At 38.9% G+C, this 21,185-nt stretch overlaps 1 protein-coding gene across 9 annotated transcripts in view; it reads left to right on the plus strand.

Moving 5' to 3' along the window:
• The window catches only part of RRAGB (Ras related GTP binding B), an 86,260-nt gene that overhangs the window by 36,049 nt on the left and 29,026 nt on the right, over positions 1 to 21,185 (plus strand). The gene's annotated exons all lie outside the window — the stretch shown is intronic.

Below are 21,185 nucleotides of genomic sequence, written 5' to 3' on the forward strand. Positions count from 1 at the left end.
CAATGGAATTTCATAGTTACCCTAGGCAAAGGGGACCTGTTGGCAAGGGAAATGTACAAAATAAAGTTGGATGGGAAAGAGAGTCAGATTATAGCCTTAAAGCTGGGCAGAAAAGTTTAGCTTTATGAATAGCTAAATGTGATAAGTGGTAAGAAAGCATTGTAGGCTTTTGACCAGGAGAATTTGTGAAAGCAGATTTGAAACAAAATTAACCTAGACTCTATGGAAAAAATGATGGCAGCTGGGGAAACTGGTAGTATTCCAGGCCTAAGGTGTGCTGTAAGTCTATTCTAGAATGCAGCTGGAGATGGAATGAATAAAAAGTCAAGGGATAATAGATAGGATTTGTTGGATGAAAGTCATCTTTGAGGTTTGACAATGATTAATTTTGTTTTATCCATGACATTATTCTAGTCAAGCCCTTTTTAAAACCTTTCATAAGCTGGGAGATGTGTTTAACTTTTTACCCCCTGGCAAAAATAAAGCACTGTGAAATGGGAGAATGGGGTTTGACAGCAATAACTAGAATTATTCAAAGCCCTAAACTTTTTAATTTCTAACAATAGGATGACAGACCATCAGTCTCTAACTTTTCTCCAGGTTACTTTATTATCCTCAGTTGAGGGATCAAGTTTTCACTGAAAAGTAAAGAAAGTGTTTTATTATATATTTTAATAATCTCAAGTCTTAACATCATTGGACTAATTTTATCAACAGCTTTTTTAATCTTCTGCAGAAAGAGTGTTTTAAGTAGAAGTTTCAAATTTGTTATGTTCTTTGCATCTTAGCAAAATGAAAAGAGCAAATAAACAAGGATCTATTCCACAACTAATATGAGTCATGATTTGGCATGTGCTCATTTGTGGGATTTAGCAGTCACTTTAAAGTTTTTTTTTTTCAGATGAATAGATACAAATATTGAAATGGAGACATTAAATTAGGTGAACATGGATGAAATCATAAAGCATATGACTTTACCCTATTTGCCCTTTGATCAAGCCTTGCTTAGCTGTAACTTGAACTTCGGGGTGTATAGAAAGCAAGAATGTTTAGAAAAATAATATTTTGATTTGACTTAATCTTTTTTATGATGATGTCAGCTAGCTTTCTTTGCCACTCAGAAACTAAAGTAAATGAGGGTGTATGTTGAAGGCATGCACACAGAAATGGAGAAAAAAATCAAAATTAGAGAGTAAAAATTGTGACATTATAAGCCATATTATCTATGTCAGTAGGATTGATCAGTGGTTCTCAAACTTGATCATGCATCAAAATTACTGGAAGAGGCCTTTTAAAACAGATTGTTACCCCACTACCCTGAGAGCTTCAAATTCAGTAGGACTGGGGTAGGACCTGTGATTCTATATTTCTAACAAATTCCCAGGTGATGCTGATGCTGAGTCTGGCAGTGCAGAGACTACACTTTGGAAACCACTGTTTTGGGAAAAAGAAGAGGAAATGTAGATGTGTGGGCAAACGTGTGTTGAACAGATTAGCAGTGATAAATTGACGGTGTTAGACCAAGTAAGATGCATATGAAGGTATTTCAAAAGGTTTGTGGGGAAATAGAATTAAAAGGTAAGTTTATTTTGCTGCAAAAATGACTTGAAATCCATGCATGCACCGAGTTTTCAAAAATGTTATGAAAAATGCATATTGTGAAGAAACTATGCATAAATTTCCAAAAAATTACACAAAGTAAACTTATCTTTTATTTACATTTTCCATGAACTTTTTGTTTCTTTATTTGCATGCATTTCATAAATACAACTTTAGGAACATAGTAATTCTTCCCACTGTACCCACCCTCCCACCCATACTCTTACCCTTCCTCTTCTTCCATCTCCTTCTTCCAGTCTTATTTCTAACTAAGATCTATTTTTATTTAACTTTATACACAGAAGATTAACTCTATTCTAGGTAGGTAAAGAGTTCAACACTTTGTATGAGGAAGGAAAAAAAAGAGAAAAATAAACAAAATCTAAAAGCAAAAAATATAAAAAAGAGCCAAAACTGTTCCTTAACAGTCCAAACAAGGGCTCTTCAGAGTCATTGCATCTCGAAGGTAATTTCGCTTTTTGTTTTCAGAAACTTAGTTATCTTTAAAGAACCCAAGAATGATACATCTTTTGCAAGCACTTAGACATAACTATAATTTATGAGACATAAGAATATTCTCCACATAATACACTAAAACAAAATAATTCTTTGAGAATAAGTTTTACTGTTAAGTCTCATAATACATCTCTTTGAGGACAAAGGTCCTGTGTAGGAAGTTAGTGCACAGTGATTCCTGTTGTTTATTCAACATTTAGCAGTCTTATGTATGATGTCAGTGATCACCCGGCACTCTTGACATGAGCTGCATAGGCTATGGAAGCTTTTTGAATCCACAAACTCCTTCAGTATTTCAACTAGGCCATAAACAAAGTGGAAGTTCTCTCCTGCCTTCAGAGAAAAGTGCATCCTTCTTTGATGACCACTGCTCTCCACTGGGGTCTCCCTCACAGAGGTCCTTCATGTAGGACATATTTTGCCACAGTTTCTTGGCTTTTCATGCCTGAAATGTTCCCCTGGGCTTTTCAGCCAGACCAGAATGCCCTAAGGGCTGATTTTGAAGTCATAGTGCTACTTAAGGTGATTGTCATTCTATGAGTCTGCTGTGTGGACTGCTTCCCCATGTTGGAGCATTCAACCTTTTTTAATTCTATTATTAATACCAAACACTTATTTCTATTTATATAATCACTTTAACACTTGACCTTACCTGTATGATCACTTTAACACTTAAGGCTATCCGTATGATCTCTGTAACACATAGAATGCTGTTTTTACCACCAAGATTAATGGAATTTGGACTCCCATGACAAGTTTTTAAGCTGTATAATTAAAAGTAAGTCCAGGGGCCGGCGCCATGGCTCACTTGGTTAATCCTCCACCTGCGACACCGGCATCCCATATGGGCACCAGGTTCTAGTCCCAGTTGCTCCTCTTCCAGTCCAGCTCGCTGCTGTGGCCCTGGAGGGCAGTGGAGGATGGCCCAAGTCCTTGGGCCCCTGCACCTGGCATGGGAGACCAGGAAGAGGCACCTGGCTCCTGGCTTCAAATAAGCGCAGCGTCAGCCGTGGCGGCCATTTGGGGAGTGAACTGTCAGAAGGAAGACCTTTCTCTGTGTCTCTCTCTCTCACTTTCTATAACTCTACCTGTCAAATAAAAAAAAAGTAAGTCCATAGGAATGTATGCAGAACTATACTGCTTTGCAATTACAAACTTCATACATCCAACAATTACAAGTTTAGGGTCATGGTGATTCTTCCCTCTGTGCCTGCCCCTCAACCTACACTCCTACTCCCCTTCCTCTTCCATTTGTTATTCTCTTATTTTAACTAAGACCAATTTTCAATTAACTTTATGCACATATGGTTAACTCTATGGTAAGTAAAGAGTTCAACAATTAGTTTGAAAGAAAAAAATGAGTAAGTAAAATAAGATAAAAGGAAGGAAAAAATTTAAAAATCTTGTTTTTCAGCAGTCAAGGCATGGGCTGTTCAATGCCATTGCTTCTCAAAGTGTCAATTTCACTTCTACAGGTTGCCTTTTAGGTGCTCTATTAGTTATCACAGTTCAGGGAGAACATACAATATTTGTCCTTTTGGGAATGGCTTATTTCCCTAATTGTGATGTTTTCCAGTTTCATCCATTTTTTTTTTTTTGCAAATGACCAGATTTCTTTTTTTTTACTGCTGTATTCCAAGGTGTACATATCCCATAATTTCTTTATTAGGTCTTCAATTGACAGGCATTTGGATTGATTCTGTGTCTTTGCTATTGTGAATTGAGCTGCAATAAACATGGAGCTACAAATAGCTTTTTCATATGCTGATTTCATTTCCCTTGGGTAAATTCCCAGGAATGGGATCACTGGGTCACATGGTAGGTCTATAATCAAGTTTCTGAGATATCTCCGTACTGTATTCCATAGTGGCCTTACCAGTTTACATACCCAGCTTACATACCCACTAGCAGCCAGTTTGTTGTTTGGTGATTTCTGTATGAAAGCAATTCTTATGGGGGTGAAGTAAAACATCATTGTGGTTTTGATTTGCATTTCTCTGATGGCAAGCAATCTTGAGCATTTTTTCCTGGTTTGTTGGCCGTTTGGATTTCCTCTTTTGAAAAATGTCTATTTAAGTGCTTTGCCCATGTCTTAACTGGATTGTTTGTTTTGTTGATGCTGAGTTTCTTGATATCTTTATTTATTCTGGTTATTAATCATTTATCATTTGTATAGTTTGCAAATAATTTCTCCCATTCTGTAGGTTGCCTCTTCACTTTGCTGATTGTTTCTTTTGCAGTGCAGAAGCTTCTCAATTTTATGTAATCACATTTGTTGATTATGGCTTTGATTGCCTGTGCCTTTGTAGTCTTTTCCAAGAACTCTTTGTCTATGCTGATGTCTTGGAGGGTTTTCCCAATGTTCTCTAATAATTTGTTGGTTATTGTGTCTAAATTTAGATCTTTAGTCCATTTTGAGTGGATTGTAGTGAAATAAGTGCAGCAGGATTCTTGTTTCATGCTTATGCATGTGGCGATCGAGTTTTCCCAGTACCATTTATTGAAGAGACTGTCCTTGCTCCAGGATTTTATTTTAGCTCCTTTGTCAAAGACAAGTTAGTTGTAGATGCTTGGATTGATTTATGGAGTTTCTATTCTGTTCCATTGGTTTATCCATGTGTTTTTCTACCAGTACCAAGCTATTATGATTATATAACTTTCCTGCAGTATGTCTTGAAGTCCAGTATTGTGATGCCTCTGGTTTTGTTTTTGTTGTATAAAGTTGCTTTAGCTATTCATGGAATTTCAGTATCATTTTTTTCTATATCTGAGAAGGATGTCTTTGGTATTTTGATTGGTTTCGCATTGAAAATATAAATTGCTTTCAGTAGTATGGACATTTTGATGATATTGTTTCTTCCACTCCATGAACATGGAAGATTTTCCCATTTTTGTGTGTCTTCTTCTATTTCTTTCTTTAATGTTTTGTAATTACACCATAGAGATCGTTGACATCCTTGGTTAAATTTATTCCAAGGTATTTGATTTTTTGGTAACTATTGTGAATGGCATTGATCTTAGAAGTGCTTTCTCAGCTGTGACATTGTCTGTGTATACAAAGGCTGTTGATTTTTGTTTGTTGATTTTATATCTTGCTTCTTTTCCAAATTCTTCTATGAGTTCCAATAGTTCTTAGTGGAGTTTTTTGGATCCCTTCTATGTAGAATCCTGTCACCCGCCAATAGGGATATTTTGACTTCCTTCTTCCCAATTTGTATTCCTTTGATTTATTTTTCTTGCCTGATGGCTCTTGCTACAATTTCCAGGACTCTATTGAATAGCAGTGGTTACAGTGGGCATCCATGTCTGGTTCCAGATCTCAGTGGGAACACTTCCAGCTTTTCTCTGTTCACTAGGACACAGGCCAGGGGTTTGTCATAACATAACTTGATTGTGTTGGGAAATGCTCCTTCTAGTTCTAATGAGCTTAGAATTTTCATCATGAACGGGTGTTGTATTTGTCAAATGCTTTTTCTGCGTATATTGATATAATCATGTGTATTTTGTTCTTTAATTTGTTGATGTGGTGTTATCACATTGAATGATTTTTGGATGTTGAGCCATCCCTAAATCCCACTTTGGGGGAATTATCTTTCTTATGTGTTGTTGTATTCATTTGGCTAATATTTGCTGAGGATTTTTGTGTCTATGTTCACCAGGGAAATTGGTCTTCTGCAGGTTTAGGAATTAAAGTGATGCTGGTTCTTAGAAAGAATTTGGGAGGATTGTCTCCATTTCAGTTGTTTTGAAAAGCTTAAGAAGTGGAGTTACTTCTTTAAATGTTTGGTAGAATTCAGCGTGAAGCCATCTCTTCCAGGGCTTTTCTTTTTTGGGAGGGTCTTTATTATTAATAATTCAATTTATGTCTTGGTTATTGGTTTGTTTATTTTTCTATGTCTTCATGGCTCATTTTAGGTATGTCTTGTGTGGCCAGGAGTTTGTCAATTTCTTCTAGGTTTTCCATTTTGTTGGCATAGAGCTCTTTGTAGTAGTTTCTCGTGATTCTTTTAATTTCTGTGGAGTCTGTTGTTACATCTCCTTTTTAATCTCTAATTTTAATAATTTGGGTCCTCTCCCTCCTTTTTTTAGTTAATTGGGCCAATGGTGTGTCAGTTTTATTTATTTTTTCCAAAAGTCTGCAGTTCGATTGCTGATAATTTTTATTGTTTTGTTTTGATCTTGTTTATGTCTTCTCTAATTTTTATTTTTGACAGGCAGAGTTAGACAGTGAGAGAGAGAAACAGAGAGAAAGGTCTTCCTTCTGTTGGTTCACCCCCAAAATGGCTGCCACGGCCAGCGCGCTGTGCTGCTCCGAAGCCAGGAGCCAGGTGCTTCCTCCTGGTCTCCCATGCGGGTGCAGGGCCCAAGGATCTGGGCCATCCTCCACTGCCTTCCCGGGCCACAGCAGAGAGCTGGACTGGAAGAGAAGCACCCGGGATAGAATCCGGCGCCCTGACCGGGACTAGAACCCGGTGTGCCGGTGTCGCAGGCGGAGGATTAGCCTAGTGAGCCATGGCGCCGGCCTTGCTGTTACTTTAGTAGGTCCTTGAGATATATTAATAGATCAATTACTTGATGCCTTTCCAATTTTTTGTGCAGGCAATAATAGCTACAGACTTCTCTCTTAACACTGCTTTGGCCGTATTATATAACTTTTTATATGTGGTATTGTAGTTTTCATTCATTTCCAGAAACTTTTTTGGTTTCTCTTTTGATTTCTTTTATGACCCACTGTCCATTCAGGAGAATTTTGTTCAGTCTCCATGTGTTTGCGTATGTTCTGGAGATTCCTGAGTTGTTGATTACCAATTTCATTGCATTCTTGTCAGAGAAGATTCATCGTATGATTTCAATTGATTTGAATTTCCTGAGACTTGCTTTATGGCCTAGCATGTTGTCAATCCTAGAGAAAGTTCCTTGCACTGCTGAGAAAAATGTGTATTCTGCAACTGTAGGATAAAAAGTTCTGTAGATATCTGTTAGGTCCATTTGGTCTATAGTATCAATTAATTCTTTTGTTTCTTTGCTGTTTCTGTCTAGTTGTTCTGTCCATTGCTGAAAGTGGAGTATTGAAATCCATCATTATATTTGTGTCTGTGTCTCTCTTTAAATCCATTAACATTTATTTTAAATAGCTAAATGCCCTGTAATTATGTGCATATTTGTTTATAATAGTCACTTCTTCCTGTTGAATTGGTTCCTTGATTATTACAGAGTGCCCTTTTTTGTCTTTTTAGTATTGAAGTCTATTTGGTTTGATATTAAGATGGCTACATCAGCTCTTTTTTGGTTTCTGTTAGTGTGGATTATCTTTTCCCATCTTTTCACTTTCAATCTGCAAGTACCATTGTTGGTGAGATGTGTTTCATGTAGGCAGAAAATAGCTGGGTTTTCTTTTTTTAATCCATTCAGCCAGCCAATATCTTTTAACTGAGAGTTGGGTCCATTCACATTCAAGGTAACTATTTATAAGTAATGACTTTGCCCTGCCATTTTTCCTTTAATAGTCCTGTTTGGTTTTTTTTTTTTTTTTACTTTGGATTTCCTTTGTATTTCTTTATTTTAATTTTTTTAAAGATTTATTTTATTTATTTGAAATACAGAGTTACAGAGAGAGGTAGAGACAAAGAGACAGGTCTTCCATCCCCTGGTTCACTCCCCAGATGGCCGCAACAGCCGGAGCTGTGCCTATCCAAAGCCAGGAACCAGGAGCCAGGAGCTTCTTCCAGGTCTCCCATGTGGATGCAGGGGCCCAAGGACTTGGGCTGTCTTCAACTGCTTTCCCAGGGCATAACAGAGAGCTGGATCAGAAGAGGAGCAGCCGGGACTAGAACCGGAGCCCATATGGGATGCTAACGCTTCAGTCCAGTGCTTTACCCTGCTGCACCACAGCGCCGGCCCCCTTAGTACTTTTACTGAGAGTTTTTCTGCCTTCGCCTTCTTCCCAAGTGATGACTCTGTTTCTGTGTTTCTGTTTGTAGCACATCCTTACTCATCTTTTGTATTCTGGATAGGTGGTGAAAAATTCTTTAAATTTCTGGTTGTTATGGAAGGTCCTTAATTCACTTTCATTTCTAGATGAGAACTTTGCATGGTGTAGTATTCTAGGTTGACGGTTTTTTTCTCTTAAGACTTGTAATATATCTAGCTATTGTTTCCTGGCCTGTAGGGTTTCTGATGAGAAGTCCGCTATGAGTCTAATAGGAGTTCCTCTGAAAGTAATTTGGCGTTTCTCTTGTGTATGTTTTAGAATCTTTATGTTTTGCTGTGGAGAGTTTACTAAAATGTATCATGGTGAAGTTCTTTTCTGGTCATGTCTATTTGGGAGATCTATGTGCTTCCTGTACTTGGATTTCCCTTTCTTTATCCAAATTAGGTAAATTTTCTGATATTAATTCACTGAAAAGGCCTTCTTATCCTTTCCCTCTTTCCAAGCCTTCAGGAACTCCTAGAACCTGCATGTTGGGTTGTTTGATAGAATCCTGTATATCTCCAACCGTGTTTTTTAGTTTTATAATTTCTTCTTGTTTTTGATCTGACTTAAAATTTCCAGAGATTTGTCTTCTAGCTTGGATATTCTCTCTTCTGCCTCACCAACTCTGTTTTTAAGACTTCCCACTACATTTTTATTTGATATATTGAATTCTTCATTTCTAGTATTTCATTTTGATTTCTCTTTAAGATCTCAATTTCACGGGAAAATTTTTGATTCATATCATGTATAGTTTTGTGTAGCTGATGAATTTGCTTCTGAGTAATCTGATGATCAGTTTTTTGAATTCCGTTTCTGACACTTCCTCAATTTCTTCATCTTTATCTTCTAATATTGAAATGGTGTAGCGTTCCTTAGGGGGCTCATAGTGACTTCCTTATTGTTAGTTCTTGAATATTTTCCTTTATTGTTTGACATTTGTAGATTTTTTTTGTTTTTTCTTGTAGCTTTTGTCTTTGTGTCTCTGTGGTTTAGTGGGGCGTCTATACTGTCAGTGAATACCAAGAAGTGTGTGCTACATGTCCTAGAGTGCTCTGTTCAGTATTCCAGGCTGGGGCAAGTATCCAGGTTAAGATCCCCACTGGGCATGGTAGCTCTCCTCTGAGCTGATGGACACCACAGTGCTAGTCCTCCATGTGCTCAGCACTCATCCACTCTGCTTAATGAACTGTACTTTTGATCTGTGGAGTCTTCCTCTGAGCACAGTTCCCTCTGTTATGAGCTGTTATAGGTAACCAAGGAGCTCGGAGAGTATGGAGAGGCTCTCTGGTTGCCCAGCATCTAGCCACACTCTGACTCCTCTTTTGCAGTCACTGTTTTCTCAGACACAGCTCCCAGGGCTCTTTGGGTCATGGATTGTCAATGGGGCCGCTTCACCCCACTAGCCAGTCCTTTCTATAAGGAAATTCAGGTGTTCCCATAGCTGCTATCTGTGTGTGGTCCTCCCAACCAGCTTCAGTGTTGGTGGAGGGTTTTTTTCCCCCCCTCTGGTTAGGTCTGTGGTTTGCAGGCACGTTCTTGCCCACTGCAACCCTGATCACTTCCGTAGTGCTGTGTGGGTAGGAGAGTCCCACAAGCAGTGCATTCCCCTACCTAGGGTTGGCTCTCCCTCCCCTCCTTTTGCCAGGCAACTGGCAGGGTGCAACTGGCATGGAGGGGGAAGGAATTCTTCTGGATTGTTGTGGCCCTCATTAATTGGGTAGAGTGTAGCCCCTGTTATTTATTGCTGTGTGCATGCATGGGAGGTGGAGCAGCAGCTACTTTCCTGTGTCAAAAAAATGGTGTGAGCCTGTGAGCCCTTTTCCCACTGGTTTCTGGTCTCTGTTGTAGCAGGGAGGAGGGAAGGAGAGGGACTCAATCCCTCTATTTTTTTCCTTCTTTTTTTTTTCCCTCTCTTCCCGCCTCGGCTGTCTTAGTGGGTTCATGTGGAACTTTAAAAGTGGTTCACCAGTTCCGTGGGCCTGTGGATTCCCCTCTCACCTGGTTTTCCCGGGTTGGTATCTTCCTCCCCAGTTCCCAGCTTTCGTTGTTTTCTGTTGTTTATTGGCTCCCTTGGCATGGGTCTGGACCATTTCTATTGCTGGCTCTGGGTCTCTTGCTGGGGTTCCTCCAGGCCTCTAACCTATGAATGTACTTTCTTCCTCTTTTAAACATTAATTTTGCCCCACGTACGTTGGACTGTCCTGTTGCTATTCTGGAATCTTGGAACTCCATGCACTTTTGAATTATCCTTGTGGCTTTAGGCTGCTTATCTGTAGAATGATCTAAAAGTTTGAGACCCGGAAGCACTGTTTTAAACAAAAGCAATAACTGAGAAGCTTCTATTTTATAAGTAATACGTTAAGAATGGAAATCATGGCTAGCATAAGGAAAATATTGGTACTGATTTGTGTAAGCACCTGGATTCTTCCAGTTTCAACAAGCTTTATTTGCTAATTCAATAAGGTATCATGAAATTTTTTGTGAGTTGTCAAATGAAAACACTGCTGCCATCAGTTTAGTACTTACTAAGTATCAGATTGAAAGATTGTCTTATTAAATCTTCACAAAAACTCAATGAGTTAAGTATTATCACTCTCCCCATTTTGCAGATGCAGAAACTGGGCTCAGAGTGGATAAGAAGTTTGCCTGCAGAAATATAGGATTGCTAAAATTGGGACTTGAACTCAATTAGTATAACTATAGAGATAGTACACTTAACCATAACTTTGAAGTTATAAGGCCTTTCTGAATGTAAAGACCTACACAGAGTGGAGACTATGCAGTACATCCAGGTGCTACCACTGTGTTGGCTGCTGTGGAAATAATAAAGCATCAGAATGTAAGGACCTACTCAGAGTGGAGAGTATGAGGTGCATCCAGGTGCTATCACTGTGTTGGGTGCTATGAAAATAATAAGGCAGACACTTGTGAACCTATCATACTCCTGTTTCCACTGGGGCTTCACCATGTAAGAAGCTTTATCAGAATAGGCAGTTCAAAGCAGAGTCAATAGTAAAACCAAACAAAACACCCTCCATCTTGCAGGGTTTTTTTATTTTTAAGATTCCCCTGAATTGGGCTACTGTAAGCAGTTATAATCTCTACATCTCTGAAACTGTTTAGCAAATATAGGAAGCAGAGTATGATTTTGTTTTAGGTCTTCCTACCACAATGCAAAGAGCAACTTACAATTTCTCAATTAAATTATTGTCTCTGTTCTTATAAAACATCAAGTCTGTCAGGGCCCTCCCACAGCCATTACTAATGAAACTTCTGGCTTCATTAATTTAGTCAGATGTTTTCAACACCGATTGTGTTACAGGCACTGTCTTTAGATATTGGGATACAGAGTGAACAAAAGAAAGCTCCTGTGCTCATGGAGTTTATATGTAGTAAGGGAAGACAGACAACCAACTAAGTAAACGTAGCGTATTAGGAGAGATGAGAACTACGAAGAAAGTTAGAATAGTGATGGGGAAATATGTTGGGATAGGCTGAATAACTGTCCCCTGCCCAAGTTGTGCATATCCTAGTTCTTTACCTGCTATTCCACAGCACTAACCCTGGAACATTGGGCTTTAAGTTTCATTTTTATGCATATTTATCTGATTGTGGTATCAAGGTTATGATGGTTTCATATATGAAGTTAAGAAATATTTGCTTCCCTTCTATTAGCTGAGAAACCTACACTTCATGGTTAATATGTTTATATAAACTCATATTAAACATTTTATTATAAATTTTATAATTAAATAATATTAAATAAATGATTAATAGATAAATTTATTTAATAAGATTTATTGTATTAACATTTTATTATTATATTTTTAATAAAACTCTTTAGTGAAAAGTATAACTAAGAGGAGAGGTTGATCTCGAGATTCAAATTTAGTCTTGACATTGGATAAAATCAACTAAATTGTGAATATAGGTAGAAAAACATTTAGGCAGTCATTTACAATGTTTAAAGAGCATTATTCATTGAAAGGAGCAAATGGCTTGCTACAAAGTATTATGGCAGTGCTCTCATTAATAAAGTTGTAGAATCTCAGACTCTTGTAAAGAAGATACATCCTCCAAAAATGTGAGGTGTTGAATTGGACAATTTCTTAAGTTTATCTTCAGCCCCATATCTATGTTTTTACAAAAATTCTTTTACTTTTAAGAATGTTTGTTAGCATGTAATACTTGCACCTTTTTGTGGGGTACAGTGCAATATTTCACTACATAGACACAGTGTAAAATAGTTAAACCAGGCAACTGACTTTTCCATTTCTTTATCATTGTTTGAGTGTTTGGAGCCTACTGGCTCTGCTTTTCAGTTTTACACAGTATATAATATATTATTATGAACTACAGTTTCCCCTTGCCACTGTGCTATGGAACGCTAGATTTTGTTACTTCTGTCTGTCTTTGTTTTGGTACCTGTTATGTACCCTTCCTCTAACCCCTCTCCTTCCACCCTGCCCAGCCTCTAGTAATTGCTATTATAAGTTAATGTGAACTTCCACATATGAGAGCAAACATGTGGTATTTGTCTTTCTGTGTCTGACTTATTTGACTTAACATAATGTTCTCCATGTCTACCCATCAGGGTTTTATTCTTTTTCATGACCAAATAATACCTTTAAAAAATTGCATCTAATATTTACTGATCAGTTAATATATGCCAGGTATGGTCTCTAAATATATTTACAATGTATTTACATATATTAATTCAGTGTCACAGCAGCCCTATGAAGTGGCTATTGCTATTATGTCCTTTTTACATGAGGAAACTGAGGAATTTGCAGTAAAACCTCTCCAACCTAAAATCCCTCCAAAATTACAACTCTATCTTATAAATGTATTTTACAGTTTTAAAGTTAGTTTCTTGAAAATTTTGTCTCTTTTTTTTTCTCAATACTCTTGTGAGATTGATTAGGAATGGTACTAGCACACTTTTATAGATAAAGCTCATGAGGGTCAAAGATATGATGATTTATTGGAGGTCACAAAGCTAGTGAAGTGTATAGTTGGGACTCAAACTCAGTCCTTATATTTCCAAGCCAATCTCATCTATGCTTGGTATACAAACTTTCTTTTTTTTTTAACTTTTATTTGATGAATATAAATTTCCAAAGTACGATTTATGGATTACAATGGCTTCCCCCACATACCGTCCCTCCCACCCACTACCCTCCCCTTTCCCACTCCCTCTCCCCTTCCATTCACATCAAGATTCATTTTCGATTATCTTAATATACAGAAGATCAGCTTAGTATACATTAAGTAAGGATTTCAACAGTTTGCTCTCACACAGAAACATAAAGTGAAAAATAATAGATGATTTTTTTTTAAATGATGATGAAATCAGATCAGACCTATTGTCATGTTTAATCCCAGTGAGAGTCAAGTTGGGAGTTGATAATTTCTTTCTTTTTTTTTTTTTTTTACAGAGGATCAGTTTAGTATGCATTAAGTAAAGATTTCAACAGTTTGCACCCCCATAAAAACACAAAGTGAAATATATTGTTTGACTACTCGTTATAGCATTAAGCCTCAGTGTACAGCACATGAAGGACAGAGATCCTACATGAGGAGTAAGTGCACAGTGACTCCTGTTGTTGACTTTACCAATTGACACTCCTGTCTATGGCATCAGTAGTCTCCCTATGCTCCGGCCATGAGTTTCCAAGGCTATGGAAGCCCTCTGAGTTCTCCGATTCTTATCTTGTTTTTTTTTTATCTTTTATTTAATGAATATAAATTTCCAAAATACGACTCATGGGTTACAATGGCTTTCCCCCCCATACCGTCCCTCCCACCCACCACCCTCCCCTTTCCCACTCCCTCTCCCCTTCCATTCACATCAAGATTCATTTTCGATTATCTTAATATACAGAAGATCAGCTTAGTATACCTTAAGTAAGGATTTCAACAGTTTGTTCCCACACAGAAACATAAAGTGAAAAATAATAGATGATTTTTTTTTAAATGATGATGAAATCAGATCAGACCTATTGTCATGTTTAATCCCAGTGAGAGTCAAGTTGGGAATTGATAATTTCTTTTTTTTTTTTTTTTTACAGAAGATCAGTTTAGTGTACATTAAGTAAAGATTTCAATCGTTTGCACCCCCATAGAAACACAAAGTGAAATATACTGTTTGAGTACTCGTTATAGCATTAAGCCTCAGTGTACAGCACATGAAGGACAGAGATCCTACATGAGGAGTAAGTGCACAGTGACTCCTGTTGTTGACTTTACAAATTGACACTCCTGTTTATGGCATCAGTAATCTCCCTATGCACCAGTCATGAGTTTCCAAGGCTATGGAAGCCCCTTGAGTTCTCCGACTCTTATCTTGTTTAGACAAGGTCATAGTCAAAGTGGAGGTTCTCTCCTCCCTTCAGAGAAAGGCACCTCCCTCTTTGAAGACCTGTTCTTTCCACTGGGATCTCACTCACAGAGATCTTTTTGCCAGAGTGTCTTGGCTTTCCATGCCTGAAATACTCTCATGGGCTTTTCAGCCAGATCCGAGTGCCTTTAGGGCTGATTCTGAGGCCAGAGTGCTATTTAGGACATCCGCCATTCTATGAGTCTGCTGAGTATCTCACTTCCCATGTTGGATCACTCTCCCCTTTATTTATTCTATCGGTTAGTGTTAGCAGATACTAGACTTGTTTATGTGCTCCCTTTGACTCTTAGTCCTTTCATTATGATCAATTGTGAACTGAAATTGATCACTTGGAATAGTGAGATGGCATTGGCACATGCCACCTTGATGGGATTGAATTGGAATCCCCTGGTATGTTTTTAACTCTACCATTTGGGGCAAGTCAGCTTGAGCATGTCCCAAATTATACATCTCTTCCCTCTCTTATTCCCACTCTTATGTTTAACACGGATCACATTTCACTTAATTTTTAACACTTAAGAATAACTGTGTATTAATTACAGAATTAAACCAGTCATATTAAGTAGAACAGACAAAAAAACTACTAAGAGGGATAATGTATTAAGTTGTTCATTAACAGTCAGGGCTATGCTGTATCAAGTCACCGTTTCCCATAGAGTCCGTTTCACTTCAGGAGGTTTCCTTTTTGGTGTTCAGTCAGTTGTCACCGATCAGGGAGAACATATGGTATTTGTCCCTTTAGGACTGGCTTATTTCACTCAGCATGATGTGTTCCAGATTCCTCCATTTTGTTGCAAATGACTGGATTTCGTTGTTTCTTACTGCAGTATAGTATTCTAAAGAGTACATATCCCATAATTTCTTTATCCAATCTACCGTTGATGGGCATTTAGGTCGGTTCCAGGTCTTAGCTATTGTGAATTGAGCTGCAATAAACATTAGGCTGCAGACCGCTTTTTTGTTTGCCAATTTAAATTCCTTTGGGTAAATCCCAAGGAGTGGGATGGCTGGGTCGAACGGTAGGGTTATCTTCAGGTTTCTGAGGAATCTCCAGACTGACTTCCATAGTGGCTTGACCAGTTTGCATTCCCACCAACAGTGGGTTAGTGTCCCTTTTTCCCCACATCCTCGCCAGCATCTATTGTTGGTAGATTTCTGAATGTGAGCCATTCTAACTGGGGTGAGGTGAAACCTCATTGGTGGTTTTGATTTGCATTTCCCTGATTGCTAGTGATCTTGAACATTTTTTCATGTGTCTGTTGGCCATTTGGATTTCCTCTTTTGAAAAATGTCTATTGAGGTCCTTGGCCCATCTCTTAAGTGGGTTGTTTGTTTTGTTGTTGTGGAGTTTCTTGATCTCTTTGTAGATTCTGGTTATTAACCCTTTATCTGTTGCATAGTTTGCAAATATTTTTTCCCATTCTGTCAGTTGTCTCTTCACTCTCCTGACTGTTTCTTTTGCAGTACAGAAACTTCTCAATTTGATGCAATCCCAATAGTTAATTTTGGCTTTGACTGCCTGTGCCTCCCGGGTCTTTTCCAGAAACTCTTTGCCTGTGCCAATATCTTGAAGGGTTTCTCCAATGTTCTCTAGTAACTTGATGGTGTCAGGTCGTAGATTTAGGTCTTTAATCCATGTTGAGTGGATTTTTGTGTAAGGCGTAAGGTAGGGGTCTTGCTTCAGGATTCTGCACGTGGAAATCCAGTTTTCCCAGCACCATTTATTGAATAGACTGTCCTTGCTCCAGGAATTAGTTTTAGATCCTTGATCAAATATAAGTTGGCTGTAGATGTTTGGGTTGATTTCTGGTGTTTCAATACTGTTCCATTGGTCTATCCATCTGTTTCTGTACCAGTACCATGCTGTTTTGATTACAACTGCCCTGTAGTATGTCCTGAAATCTGGTATTGTGATGCCTCTGGCTTTGTTTTTGTTGTACAAGATTGCTTTAGCTATTCGAGGTCTCTTGTGCCTCCATATAAATTTCAGCACCAATTTTTCCAGATCTGAGAAGAAGGTCTTCGGTATCTTGATTGGTATTGCATTGAATTTATAAATTGCTTTTGGGAGAATGGACATTTTGATGATATTGATTCTTCCAATCCATGAGCATGTCAGATTTTTCCATTTCTTGGTATCCTCTTCTATTTCTTTCTTTAAGGTTTTGTAATTTTCATCGTAGAGATCTTTAACGTCCTTGGTTAAGTTTATTCCAAGGTATTTGATTGTTTTTGTAGCTATTGTGAATGGGATGGATCTTAGAAGTTCTTCCTCAGCCATGGCATTGTCTGTGTATACAAAGGCTGTTGATTTTTGTGCATTGATTTTATACCCTGCTACTTTGCCAAACTCTTCTATGAGTTCCAATAGTCTCTTAGTAGAGTTCTTTGGGTCCCCTAAATAAAGAATCATGTCATCTGCAAAGAGGGATAGTTTGAGTTCTTCCTTCCCAATTTGTATCCCTTTAATTTCTTTTTCTTGCCTAATAGCTCTGGCTAGAACCTCCAGAACTATATTGAATAGCAGTGGTGAGAGTGGACATCCCTGTCTGGTACCAGATCTCAGTGGAAATGCTTCCAACTTTTCCCCATTCAATAGGATGTTGGCTGTGGGTTTTTCATAGATTGCTTTGATTGTATTGAGGAATGTTCCTTCCAAACCCAGTTTGCTTAGAGTTTTCATCATGAACGGGTGTTGTATTTTATCACATGCTTTCTCGGCATCTATTGAGATAATCATATGGTTTTTCTTCTGCAGTCTGTTAATGTGGTGTATCACATTGATTGTCTTGCGCACATTAAACCATCCCTGCATACCAGGGATAAATCCCACTTGGTCTGGGTGGATGATCTTTCTGATGTGTTGTTGCATTCTATTGGCGAGAATTTTATTGAGGATTTTTGCATCTATGTTCATCAGGGATATTGGTCTGTAATTCTCTTTCAGTGCTGCATCTTTTTCCGGCTTAGGAATTAAGGTGATGCTGGCTTCATAGAAAGAATTTGGGAGGATTCCCTCTTCTTCGATTGTTCTGAATAGTTTGAGAAGAATTGGAGTTAGTTCTTCTTTAAATGTCTGGTAGAATTCAGCAGTGAATCCATCTGGTCCTGGGCTTTTCTTTGTTGGGAGGGCCTTTATTACTGTTTCAATTTCTGTCTCAGTTATGGGTCTGTTTAGGTTTTCGATGTCTTCCTGGTTCAATTTAGGTAGGTTGCATGTGTCCAGGAATCTATCCATTTCTGATAGGTTTCCCTGTTTGCTGGCATACAAGTCCTTGTAGTAATTTCTGATGATTCTTTTTATTTCTGTGGTGTCTGTTGTTACATTTCCTTTTTCATCTCTGATTTTATTGATTTGGGTCTTTTCTCTTCCTTTTTTAGTTAGTTGGTCCAATGGTGTGTCAATTTTGTTTATTTTTTTCAAAAAACCAGCTCCTCGTTTGGCTGATTTTTTGTAATGTTTTTCTTGATTCAATCCTGTTGATTTCTTCTCTGATTTTAATTATTTCTCTTCTCCTACTAGATTTGGGTTTGGTTTGCTGTAGGTTTTCTAGATCCTTGAGGTGAATTGAAAGCTCATCTATTTGGTGCCTTTCCAATTTCTTGATGTAGGCACCTATTGATATAAACTTTCCTCTTAACACTGCTTTTGCTGTGTCCCATAAGTTTTGGTATGTTGTGCTGTTATCCTCATTTACTTCCAGAAAGTTTTTGATTTCTCTTTTGATTTCTTCTATGACCCATTGTTCATTCAGGAGCATGTTGTTCAATCTCCATGTGTTTGCATATGCTCTAGGGATTCCTGAGTTGCTAATTTCCAACTTCATTCCTTTATGGTCTGAGAAGCTGCATGGTATGATTCTAATTCTTTTGAATTTGCTGAGACTCGCTTTATGGCCTAGTATGTGGTCAATCCTAGAGAAGGTTCCATGTACTGCTGAGAAGAATGTAAAGTCTTTAGCTGTAGGATTGAAAGTTCTGTATATATCTGTTAGATCCATTTGGGCTATGGTGTCGTTTAAATCTACTGTATCCTTGTTGATCTTCTGTCCTATTGATCTGTCTATTTCTGAGAGTGGAGTATTGAAGTCCCCCAGTACTATTGTATTGGGGTCTAAGTCTCCCTTTAAGTCCGTTAACAAGTCTTTTAGATAAACCGGTGCCCTGTAGTTAGGTGCATATACATTGATAATTGTTATATCTTCCTGTTGAATTGATCCCTTAATCATTATGTATTGTCCCTCTTTGTCTCTCTTAACGGTTTTTGTGGCAAAGTTTATGTTGTCTGAAATTAAGATGGCTACGCCTGCTCTTTTTTCATTTCTGTTGGCATGGTATATCTTTTTCCAGCCTTTCACTTTCAGTCTGTATGGATCTTTGTTGGAAAGATGAGTTTCTTGTAAGCAGCAAATAGATGGGTTTTGTTCCGTAACCCAATCAGCCAATCGGTGTCTTTTAACTGGACAGTTCAGGCCATTCACGTTCAATGTGACTAATGATAAGTGGTAACTTTGCCCTGCCATTTGCCAAAGATAAGTTCTAATATATGCTTTGAATTCCCTGTGATCTTTTGCTGTGAGCTTTCCTTCCTTGGTTTCCTTCCTTTACCTTCTTTCATATTGATGACCGTGTTTCTGTGTTTCTGTGTGTAACACATCTTTAAGCATCTTTTGCAGGGCTGGACAAGTGGCAACAAATTCTTTCAATTTCTGTTTGCTATGAAAAGTCTTTATTTCACCTTCATTCACAAATGATAGCTTTTCAGGATATAATATTCTGGGCTGGCAGTTGTTCTCTCTTAGTACCTGGGCTATATCTCGCCATTCCCTCCTAGCTTGTAGAGTTTCTGATGAGAAGTCAGCTGTGAGTCTGATTGGAGATCCTCTGAGAGTAATCTGACGTTTCTCTCTTGCACATTTTAGGATCTTTTCTTTATGTTTCACTGTGGAGAGTTTAATTACAACGTGTCGTGGTGAGGATCTCTTTTGGTCGTGTTTATTAGGGGTTCTGTGAGCTTCCTGTACTAGGATTTCTCTGTCCTTCTCCAAACCTGGGAAATTTTCTGCTAATATCTCACTAAAAAGGCCTTCTAATCCTTTCTCCCTCTCCATGCCTTCAGGAACTCCTAGAACCCGAATGTTGGGTTTTTTAATAGTATCCTGAAGATTCCCGACAATATGTTTTAGATTCCTAATTTCCTCTTCTTTTCTTTGGTCTGACTGTATCCTTTCCTGTTCTCTGTCTTCTAAGTCCGATATTCTCTCTTCTGCTTCACCCATTCTGTTTGTAAGGCTCTCTATTGTGTTTTTCATTTGATCTATTGAATTCTTCACTTCAGTCACTATCCCAGTTTCCTGTTGTACTAGTTGTTTCGTTTCATTTTGATTCCTCCTTAATATTTCATTTTCACGAGAGAGATTTTCTATCTTGTCCATTAAGGATTTCTGTAGTTCAAGAATTTGTTTTTGAGAACTTCTTAATGTTCTTATCAATTTTTTGAGATCTGCTTCTTGCATTTCTTCTATGTCATCATCTTCATAATCTTGAATTGGGGTGTCTTTTTCATTTGAGGGCTTCATGGTGACTTCCTTGTTTTTATTACCTTGGTTTTTGCGTTTGTTATTTGGCATATTGGAGATATTTGGTTTCTTCACTGTGGTGCTTTTTCTTGTTATACTATGGCTCTAGATTAAGTGGACTATCTGTTTTTGATGGAGCCTTAGGGCTTGAGATGGGTGTGGCCTGAGAGCTCTGTTTGGTGTGCCAAAGGTGACACTCCCAGGTTAGGCGTGGTAAACCTCTCTCTCTCTCTCTCTTTCTTTTTTTTTTTTTTTGATTCAAAAGGGAAGTTATTCTGCACAGCTGAACGAAGTTGGAGGTAGTTAGCAGGCAAATGATATACCCACAGGAACCAGAGATCAGAAGCTCTTTCCCAAGGACCACACAGGGAATCTGTTCGGCCCTCAGAGTGGGCTCAAATTCTCCTTCAGTCTCCCACTGGGTTGCCAAAGTTACGGAATTGTAGCGTCTCTGGAGAGTGCTCAGGTGAATTCCGTGAGTTCTCTCCCCCACCGTCTCTTTTTTCACAGTCTCAGTTCAGTAGCACCACAAATTTACTAGGTCCTAATCTCCTGTTAATTTGCCCCGCCCAGAGTCAGGTTTTTCTGCTAGGCCCAGGGCTGGTGCAGACCTGAGGTCGCTCTGCTTATGACGTATGTCCAAGATGGCGCCTGCTCTTTGTCTTGCTCGCCCTTGAGAGGTGAGCGGAGAGAGAGCAACCCGTGTCCATACCAGTCACCTCTCTCTCTCTTCCAGTTAGCCTGGTGAAGTCCCCCCCCCCCCGGGGTCGTTCCCTCTAGTCTCCTCTCTCCGCTTGCCTGCTGGTGTCTCGGGCTATTGAGGTTCGGCTCACCTCGCGTTCCAGCGGCTCGGTCCCACGGCTCGGCTTGCGCAGCTCGGTCCCGCGGCTCGGCTTCCGCGGCTCGGTCCCGCGGCTCGGCTTCCGCACGGTGGGCGACCTTGTTCTCCCAGTAGGTCCTCCGATTCACGACCACTCAATCCAGAAGGGTTTCCTCTCGCGTTCCAGCGGCTCGGTCCCGCGGCTCGGCTTGCGCAGCTTGGTCCCGCGGCTCGGCTTCTGTGGCTCGGTCCCGTGGCTCGGCTTCTGCGCGGTGGGCGACCTTGTTCTCCCAGTAG

This window comes from Oryctolagus cuniculus, chromosome X, assembly GCF_051225735.1.
Source record: "Oryctolagus cuniculus isolate XC-2025 breed Fujian yellow rabbit chromosome X, ASM5122573v1, whole genome shotgun sequence".
In the NCBI taxonomy this organism is placed as follows: domain Eukaryota; kingdom Metazoa; phylum Chordata; class Mammalia; order Lagomorpha; family Leporidae; genus Oryctolagus; species Oryctolagus cuniculus.